The sequence below is a fragment of the Phascolarctos cinereus genome, unplaced genomic scaffold (assembly GCF_003287225.1).
Source record: "Phascolarctos cinereus isolate Bilbo 61053 unplaced genomic scaffold, phaCin_HiC Scaffold_5;HRSCAF=322, whole genome shotgun sequence".
NCBI classification, from domain to species: Eukaryota; Metazoa; Chordata; class Mammalia; order Diprotodontia; family Phascolarctidae; genus Phascolarctos; species Phascolarctos cinereus.
This window is the reverse complement of record NW_027555958.1, coordinates 393,198,352-393,209,465: the sequence shown is the minus strand read 5'-3', so window position 1 is coordinate 393,209,465 and position 11,114 is coordinate 393,198,352. Positions and strand designations below refer to the sequence as shown.

Sequence of the window (11,114 nt, the reverse complement as noted above, 5' to 3'; positions counted from 1 at the left end):
CCAAATGTGCTTTTTTTTTTTTGACAAAATTTAAGAACACCACTGAAAGTTGCACAAAATAAATAGGCATTGATGGATTATGAACTGTATCAATGTGGGGAACTCCTGAGTCAGTGAGCTCATCTATATCCCTGTGGAGAGGATAGCAATTACTTGTATATTCCTTTTGTTTTTAAAACTCCTTATTTTATCATTTCAATTTCACATCACTTCTTTGACTTTCAAAATTTCTATTTTTTTTTGCCTAATTCTTTCTATTTTTTGGGGGAAGTAAAAAAAATCAAACTATTTTTTAATCAAACCACTAGGAAAATATAACACAGCCTTGAAACACTGAACATGAAGGCTATGTTATCTTGCAGATATTCTCCCGCTCCAGCCCTTTCACCATGGCGTCCACTGCCTCCTGCAACCGCAGCTGCTGCAACTCCACTATGGCGCACCCCGCCCACCCCCAGCCCCGGACCCTGCCCTGCTTGGCCCTGGCGCTCTAGTCCCGCATCCCCATGAAGACCCAGAGGGGCCCCCTTTTCTATTTTTTTTTAAATTGCAAAACCAATCCGTTACCTCTTTGTGTGTGTGTGTGTGTGTGTGTGTGTGTGTGTGTACATTTTCCTCTAAATATTGCTGTAGGTACATCCTGAATGTCCTGTTATAATGGCTAATGATTGTTATTTTCCTTAATGTTTTTCCTTTGGTTCATCAATTCCTTATGATTACATTATTGAGTCTATTTTTAACTTGGGGCAGTTAGGTGGCATAGTGAATAGAGCTCCAGACATGGAGTCAGAAAGGCCTGAGTTCAAATTTGGTTGGTCTCAGACATTTACTGGCAGTGTGACTCTGGGCAAGTCACTGACCCCTGTTTGCCTCAGTTTCCTCATCTGTAAAATGAGCTGGAGAAGGAAGTGGCAAACCACTCCAGTAACTTGGCCAAGAAAACCTGAAATGGGGTCACAAAGAGTCAGAAATGACTGAACAAGTATTTTTAATCCTTTGACTACTTTTTGTTCCCAATAAACCTTTTAATCTTTTCATCAGAGGCCTTTTAAAATTATAAGCATATATATCCACATCCATTTGCATACACACATACATAGCCATATGCACATATTTATGCAATTTGTTTGCATACATATGGATATGGATATGGATGTATATACATATACATATATACACATATGAATGCAAACATGCATATGGACATGCATATATATGCCTGTCCATATACTCGCACACATGCATACATGCACGTGCACACGTACCATGTATAGGCATGTACACATTCCATACTTACACGTTACATGTATTGACATGCATGTGCAAATGCATTTATAATACATGCATGCATATGTATATTTACTCAGCAGAGATTACTCAAGTAAAAGTGCAGTGTGAAGTAGCACAAAGGAAGGTTAATGCCGAATTTTGCTGACTTGCTCAGCCCTCTGGGCTTAGATAATATGAATTCCATTTCTAGGCAGTGAAAAGGTATGTGTGTGTGTGTGTGTTGAAAGATAAAATGATCACTTGACTGCTTTCTAAATGCTTCTTTCCATTTCTTCATATAAGAAGTTTTTTCTTGTCTCCCAGCTAAAAAGGCTTAACTTTTTACCCTTTAAAGAAAGGTGTTATGATTGAAACACTGAACTTTACTGTAGAAGTCCTTAGAAGCAATGAATGGTCTATTTAGACTTTGTAGAATCATAGAATCTCTCATTCCTTTCAAGGTTCACCTGAAGCATCACCTTCAACATGAAACCTTTCCTTAGCTCTGTAATTGCTAGTGCCTTTCCTCCCCAAATGCCTTTTGTTTATCTGCCTTTTATTTATTATTTGTTTCTACATATGGATACTCTATATACTTACTCAGTCTCTATATACATATTATGCATATACTTATATATGTAGATATTGTGTCTCCTGAAAGTATGTAAGCCTCTTTACAATAGGGATATTTTCATTTTGACTTTTTGTCCCTAGGCCCTAACAAACATGCCTTTAACATATCAGACACTTAATAAATGTTTATTGATTGAATGAATGATGATGATTTTCCATACTATTCAATGAAGATCTTAATGGCCTTATAGTATGGCCTGAAAATACAAAACCAATGAAGAATTCTCTTAAGTCATTTTTCAACCCTCTTCCTCAAAGGAATGAAAAGTGACAGCTTTTGCAATTAGTCTAGGATCTTAGCTACTAGAGAAGACAATTAAATCCCAACAATGGCCTCACTCCAGTTTCCAATGGAATAGGTGCCCATCATAGAAATTGCAGTTGAATTAATTGGTTCATTGGCTGACAGTTATCAGCTGAGAGGCCAAGGGCTGAGCCACCCACTTATTGCTTGAAATGCTGTATCCTAACCAAGCTGGCTAGCTTGAGTGAGAGAGCTGAGTTCCCCTAGGGTTTACATAATGTACATAATGCATAAATTGAAGACTTTAGTATCCAGGGATGTCAATCTGACACCTTTCATAGGCATCAAGTTTGTTCAAAATATTAAAAATATATAAATATGGATTGTGGATATTTAATAAACATTAGATGATGAGATGTTGCAGAAAAATGTGCAACAAGAAATCAACCTGATTAATGGAGAGAGAGAAGGAGAAGAATGTTATTGAATGAATACAATTTTGCTTATTTTTTGTGAAATACTTCTCGTTTAAAGACACTATTAGAACATACATTTTAACATCCAAACTGAAATTCAACATATACATTCACATACATCTGTATGTTTTTATTTATGTGTATGTGCGTATATGTATGCATGTATGTGTATGTATACACACATTTAATATTCATCTGACTTGAAATCCTTTACTCCCACTTAATGGATATCAACTTTTCAGGCTTCCTTCCACTGCCCCCCCCAAAAAAAGCACTTTTTAAATATTCCATTTTGGCTTTTCTTGTAAAAAATAGTCTCCTTTTTTTCTGTTTCTGGGAGGACTTTTCATTAGAAAAAACAAATGTCTTAGATTAGTTATTTTTAAATATGGCTACATTCCATTAGAAAGGCATAGGTAGAGTCAACGATCAATGATAACTTCACTTCAAAATCACAAAATAGTAACTATAAGAATTTTCTTTTCAAATATTCAGTCATTCTGAACAAATTGAAACAAGGTTCTGAGAAAATTCAAGGTAAAATGGAAATTGTTATAGCTAAACCAAAGGATTTGTGAAGATTAAAGAAACAGAACACATCAGAAAGGAACATTTTCTAACGGAAGCATCTAAGTGGCTCAGTGGATAGAATGCTGTGCCTTGAGTCAGGAAAACCTGAATTCAGATTTGACCTCAGATGCTTCCTAGCTATGTGACTCTAGGCATGTCACTTAACTTCTGTTTGCCTTAATGCTCTGGAGAAGGAAACGGCAAACCAGTCCAGTATCTTTGCCAAGCATAGTGTGGTCCATGGGTTCACAGAGGGTTGAACACAACCGAAAGACTGAAGAACAATCTCCAAAGGACACATAATCAAGGGATAGGAACTGGAAACTTTCTCTAAGCCTAACCATCTATACCCAGTAATAAATAAAATCCTGTGGTTCACTAATAACTCTATGACCTAATATAAGTTCCTTATTGAAAGCTAACATAATCCTATATATATAACATAGTATGAGACACAAAATAATGTAATAAAACTCCGTATATAAAGTTCTTCACTACCTATTCCCTTCATATCTTTCCAGTATTTTATAGCATTTTCCCTCTTTACATAGTCCAGCCACACTGGTTAATATTTTATTTTTAAAAACAACATTATATTTCTGTGAATTTGCACTGGCTGAGTAGCTCCCATGCTTGTAATGTGTTTCCTCTAAACTTACAACTTTTAGATCCCTGACTTTTTAAAGATTTAGTTCAAACACTACCCCCTATAGATATTTGTTGGTTTTCCCAGGTTCTAGTAACTTCCTTCCACACCTCCAGTCTAATATGAATTTATGTTGAATGTACCATTGTATGTTTCCTTGTTCTTCCCCATTATAAGATACACTGTCAGAATGTTGCCCAGAACACAGAAAGGAGTTTATGAATCTTATTAATTCATTTCTATATTTTTGTATATACTAATACATGTATCTGTTTCCCCTTTTAGAATGCAAATTCCTTGAAGGCAGAGTCTGTTTTATTTTTGTCATTGCACTGTTTGTTTTTGATAGTTTGAACCTCTATTTCTCAATCTTATTACACCTATCCCAGGAGGGAGACTTCTCATCTACCCTAAAAGTTCTTTTTTATAATTTTTAATTTTTTATTAATTTGTTTTGATTTATCAACAATCGCTTCCATAAGCTTTTGAGTTTAATTTTTTTCTTCCCCTCCTTCCCTATCTCCCTCCCCAATACTGAGTGCAATCTGATATAGGCTTTACATATAGATTACTATTAAACATATTTTCACATTAGTCATGTTGTAAGGAAGAATTAGAGCCACCAGAAAGAAGAAAGAAAACAAAACAGAAAGAAAAAAAATGGCAAATAGTATGCTTCAATCTGCATTGAAACTCCATAGTTCTTTCTTTGGATGTGGATAGCATTTTCCATCATGAGACTTTTAGAGATGTCTTAGATCTTTGCATTGTTGACAAGGGCTAAGTCTATCAATATTAGTCATTGCACAACATGGCTGTTACTGTGTACAATGTTCTCCTGGTTCTGCTCATTTCACTCAGCATCAGTCTACACAAGTGTTCCAGGTTTTTCTGAAGTCAGCCTGCTCATCATTTCTTATAGCACAATAGTATTCCATTACATTCGTATGCCACAACCTGTTCAGCTATTCCCCAATTGATGGGCATCCTCTCAATTTTCAATTCTTGGCCACCACAAAAAGAGCTTCTGTAAATACATTTGTACATGTAGGTCCTTTTCCCATTTTTATAATCTTTTTGGGACACAGCCCTAGAAGTGCTATTGCTGGGTCAAAGGATATGCACATTTTATAGCCCTTTGGGCATAGTTCCAAATTGCTCTCCAAAATGGTTGGATCATATGAAAGTTCTTTTGTTAACAGAATAAACATATCCAAAAAGTGAAAGTTCAGGAATCTTTGGTGTCACTTGGTTGTGATTAACTCCTAAGTGATTCCTAAAAACCCTTCTCTCTCTCCCCTGACCCCCCTAACATCTTGTTACATCTCTTCCCTATATATTTGTAAGTAATTGTCTCTTCTTTTGGACGTTAAATGATATAAATTTCTTAATATATGTTAGTTTAGTGTTGTTGATATACATAGTCATTGTTTTTGCTAGAACATTACAAAAACTCACAGAATTAAAAATAAATTAGAAAACTAGAAACTTTCACTCTGTGTTTTTGAGGAGATAGCAGGACATAAAATTTTTTCACTTATTATCTAATCTTAGACAACTTCCTCTAAGTTTCAGAATTTCCTCTTCACAGAAGAGTGAAGCTCTATTACCAGATATGTTTTGAAGAAGTTCACTGTTTTCAGTGGCTTCAATAATTACATAGATGAAAAGTAGCCTAAACTATTCTCTTCGTCCAATGAGCCAGTATGGGGTTTTATCACTTTTGTATATTTCATATATATATATACATATATGTATATACATATATATATATATATATATATATATATATATATATATATATATATATATATATATACACATATATATATGTATATATACGTATATATATGTATATATATATATATATAATGTACATATATATGTATGTGTATATATATATACACATACACACACACACACACATATATATATATATATAATGTACATATATATGTATGTGTATATATATATACACATACACACACACACACACACACACACACATATATATATATATATATATATATATATATGATAGTAACATTTTGTGTAAAAAGAAATAAACTGGCAACACACACCCTATCTTTGCAAAAAAAAAATTCTAAATATCAATCATTGGCCTACTTCTGTCAAACCACATGTGATTTTTCTTTTTAATTGATCTAACATAACCAATGACTAGACCTCACTTTTTAGAAACTGTTGTAGACATTTTTGTTCTAGGATTTCATAATACTTTTTTTCTTTTCTTTTTTTTTCAGTTTGACTAAGCTATTGTGTTGGTTACATTAGCAGGATATTTTATATTTTCTAACTATTGTTGTTCATTTGTTTCAATCACATCCAACACTTTGTGACACCATTTGGGGTTTTCTCAGCAAAAATACTGAAGTGGATTTCCAGTTACATCTCTTACTCATTTTACAGATGAAGAAACTGAGACAAATAGGTTAAGTGACTGGCCCAAGGTCACAAAACTAAGAAGTGTCTGAGGCTAGATTGAAATCAGGTCTTCCTGAATCCAGATCCAGTATTCTATCTGTGTGCTACCTACAAGTTCTCATTTCATGTTGGCCGACTTTCAACTTTACGTATAAGGTGCTTCAAGACAGAAATAAAGTTAAACAATGTATTTTAGAAGTATTGGTTCAGATCAGGTATATTTTCCTTGTATTCATACAAGGAAGTGAACCAAATGCCAATACTTTGGTAAAAATATGATATTCAGATATTTTCCATTAGAATTCTAACCAGAGTATATACTTTGAGTACGTTCCTGAGAGCTATGAACCCAATGAAACAAATCTGTAAGTCAATCACTAACACTTATTACCCAGATAAATGAATTGATTATAGAAATACACAGAATGATTGATAGATCAATAAAACTCTTATAAAATACTAAGAACTTTTTTTCTTTAAGTTTTATTGGTGTTTTGTTTTTATATTATAAACACAGATCCACTTGCTTAGGGGTTTTGTAACAAATTAAAACAGCTAAGTAAAACTAATAGTACAGTGACCTCATGCACGCAACATTTCAGATCCTTAACACTACCCCACCTCTGTATTTGAAAAAAAACAAAAACAAGAAGAAATAAAAGAAATAAAGTTTCTTTCCCTACCCCCAGTCCTTACCCTACTAGAAAACAAAAAAGAAAAACAAGTTTGCAGCAAAAGGTAGGCATAGTCAAGTAAAACAAGTTACCTCAATGGCTGAATACAAACATGTACACTCAAAAATACATGCATACATTTGTACACAATGTGCATGTATGTATGTATGTATGTATGTATAACACAGTCTCCTATTGAACCTTGAATCCAGTAATTCATTACCATATTTCATCATCAGTATTCTGGAATTGTGAATGGTCATTGTATTTAACATAGTACTTTTAAAAAAATTGGTATAAAAGGATTTTATTTAATGGTTCTAATATACAAATAATTGTTAGCATGTATTCATAAAGTGACAATTTTTTTTTCCATTTTTAAAGTTTTATCGACTTTTTTGTTTTACATGATATTCATTTCCTGGTAGACTGCTCCCATAGTACCCTCTCTTATTACAAAGAAAAATAGTTAAGTAAAATCAACCACCACAGTGAGCAATTCTATTCATAACATGCATTACTTGGTATATGCATTTTTTACCTCCCAAACCATCACCAACTTAAGGGAGGCCTATTTCCTTTTTTAAAAAATAAATTTATTTTTTATTTTAATGGTCATTAAAAATGAGTTCTGAATTCTCTTCCTCTCTCTTCCCTTCCTTCATTGTTTCAGAAATTAAGAAATGTGACCTCAATTATACATGAGAAATCACGCAAAATATATTCCCATATAAGCTATGTTGGAAAAAAATAAGGCAAGAAAAATGAAGTGAAAAAATATACTTCATTCTGCACTCAGACTCCATCAGTGCTCTATCTGGATATTGATAGCATTTTTTGTCATAAATCCTTCAAAATTAGCTTGGGTCATTGTATAATAAGAATAGCTATCATTTACAGATGATTATAATAGAATATTTCTGTTACTATGTACAGTGTTCTTCTGCTTCTGCTCATTTCACTTTGCATCATGTTTTATTTCCCGTGATCCTCTGCCCCCCCTTTTTTTTTTTGGTTAAAAAAAAGTTCCCATATCCGTAGATCTGACAAGTACATTTTTATTTTTCCCCCAATTTGTTAATGATATCACCCTTTATGTCTAAGTCATGTAGCCATCTTGATCTTATCTTGGCGTGCAAAAGCTGTTGCTCTATGCCTAGTTTATGCCAAACAGCTTTCCAGTTTTCCCACCATTTTTTGTTAAGCAATAAGTTCTTCAGTCCAAATCTTGGACCTCTGGCTTTATCAAACATGAGATCACTATGGTCAATTACTATGGTGTGTTGTATACAGAATCTATTCCACTGATCCACCACTCTATTTCTTAGCCACTACCAGATTGTTTTCATGATTATCAATTTGTAATATAGTTTAAAATCCGGAATTTCTAGGCCACCTTCTTTGACTTTTTTTTTCATTAATTCCATTGACATTCTTGACCTTTTGTTTTTCCAAATGGATTTCATTATTAGCTTTTCTAGCTCCATAAAATGGTTTTTTTTGTTAGTTTGATTGGTATGGTGATGAATAAGTAAATTAAGTATGGTAGAATTGTCATTTTTATTATATTGACTTGGCCTACCCATGAGCAATTAATATTTCTCCAGGTATTTAGGTCTGACTTTATCTGTGTGAAAAATGTTTTGTAACTGTGTTCATATATTTCCTACATTTGTCTTGGTAGGTAGACTCCCAAGTATTTTAAATGGGGTTTCTCTTTCTACCTTTTCCTGCTGAGTTTAGTTTATAATATGTGAAACAATGATGATTTATTTGGTTTTGTTTTATATTCTTCAACTTTGATAAAGTTTTTTTAATTAATTTTAGTTGATTTTCTAGGAAAACCATATTATCTACAAAGTGTAATAGTTTCTTTTCATCATTATCTATTTTAGTTCCTTCAGTTTCTTTTTCCTGTCACTGCCATAGCTAGCTAATAATGTATTGAATAAGACTGGTGACAATGGACATTCTTGCTTGACCCCTGATCTTATTGGACGTTCATTTAGCTTATCACAATTATAGATAATGCTTGCTGATGGTTTTAAATATATACTGCTTATCATTTTAAGAAAAACTCCATTTATTCCTACTCTGCCTAGTGTTTTTAATAGGAATAAGTATTGCATTTTGACAATTTTTTTTCTATATCCATTGAGATAATCATATCAGTTTTGTTATTGATATGGTCAATTTTGCTGATATGTTTGGGGTTGTTTTTTTTTCTGTTGTTGTTGTTGTTGTTTTATACTGAACCAGCCTTTCATTCCTGATATAAATTGCACCTTGCCATTATATATGAGCTTTATGATGTATTGCTGTAATCTCCTTACTAGTATTTTATTTAAAATTTTTGTATCAATCTTCATTAGAGAAATTGATCTACAATTTTCTTTCTCTATTTTTGTTCTCCTAGCTTAGCTATCAAAACCATATTTTTGTAATAGAAGGAATTTGGCAGGACTTCTTCATTGCCCATTTTCCCAAAGATTTTACACAGCATTAGAATTAATTGTCCTTTAAATGGTTAGTAAAATACACTTATGATTCCATCTGGTCCGTGGGTTTTCCTCTTAGGGGGCTAAAATGTTTTTTTTAGTATTCTATTTTCTGATAATCTGAGCAATTGATAATTTTTGTAAATCTCCATCTATTTCACGCTAGATTTATTGGTATATAATTGGCAAAACAGTCCTGATAATTACTTTAATTTCATGTTCATTGGTGGTAAATTCACTCTTTTCATTTTTGATACTGGTAATTTGGTTTTCTTCTTTCTTTTATCAATCAAATTAACCAATGGCTTATCTATTTTATTTTTCTTTTCATAAAATTAGCCCCTAATTCTATTTAGCAGTTCAATGGTTTTCTTACTTTCAATTTAATTAATCTTAACTTTTATTTTCAAGATTTCCAAATTAGTGTTTAATTGGGGAATTTTAATTTGTTCTTTTTCTAGTTTTTTTTAGTTCCATGCCCAATTCATTGATCTGCCCTTTCTCTATTTTGTTACTATAAGCATCTAGAGATACGTTTTTCCCAAGTGCTATTTTTGCTGCGTTCCATAAATTTTGGTATGTTATCTTCATATCATTTTCTTTAGTGAATTTATTGATTATTTCTATGACTTATTCTTTGACTCACTCATTTTTAGGATTATATTACTTAGTTTCCAATTAATATTTAATTATGCTTCCATGGCCCTTTATTGAATGTATATTTTATTTCATTATTTTCTGAAAAGGATGCATTTACTATTTCTGCTTTTCTACATTTGGTTGTGACATTATTTTTCTGGGGGGTTCCCAAGTTTATTGGTGTTTTGAAGTTCATCTCAACCGTGGGCTGAGTAATTTGCAGGTTGGACAAACTGCCAAATTCCAGGAGTTTCAACATTTCTTTGGTATCAGGGTCCACTTCAATGATTTCCTTATCCAAAGCAGAGACCTCAGGGACATAGTTATCCCTCCCTTCTCTTTCTTCTTCCTGCAATTTGATGGAGATACCTCTCACAGGGTCTCTCTGGATCCACTCCATCAGATGAGTAACACACCCCGCGATCTTGTTGAGGAGCTTGTCGCTGGGAATGAGGGCAATCTCCTCGTACTTATGGGCAGTTGTTGGTGTGTAAGTCATTGCCTGGGCTGGTATAATACTTTTCGATGATGACTCATGCCTCCTTCTTCACGGTCTTGGTCCAAATGTGACTCATGTTGATTATGGAGGGTGAAAGGCGGTTGTGACATGTTTATACATGATCAATTTTTGTGAAGGTGCCAGGTACAGCTGAGAATAAAGTATGCTTCTTTTTATTCTCATTCAGTTTTCTTCAAAGATGAATCATATCTATTTTTTATAAAAATTCTATTTATCTTTTTAACTTTTTTCATATTTATTTTTTGTTTAGGTTTATCTAGTTATGAAAGTTTAAAGTTGAAGTCTCATACTAGTATAGTTTTACTATTTCCTCCTGTAAGTCTTTTTTTTTCTTTTAAGAATTTGGTTGTTGTGCCATTTGGTTCATATTTGTTTAATATCGATATTATTTCACTATCTATGCAAAATGTCTTTGAACAAAATGTAATTTCTTTCTTCATCTCTTTTAATTAGGTTTAGTTTTGCTTTTGGTTTGCCTGAGATCATGATTGCTTCCCCAG

At 32.9% G+C, this 11,114-nt stretch overlaps 1 pseudogene; it reads right to left on the bottom strand.

The window, feature by feature from the left end:
• Positions 1-296: 296 nt before the first annotated feature.
• On the bottom strand, positions 297-10,669 carry LOC110206781 (small ribosomal subunit protein eS17 pseudogene; annotated as a pseudogene).
• Between the last annotated feature and the right edge of the window lie 445 nt (positions 10,670-11,114).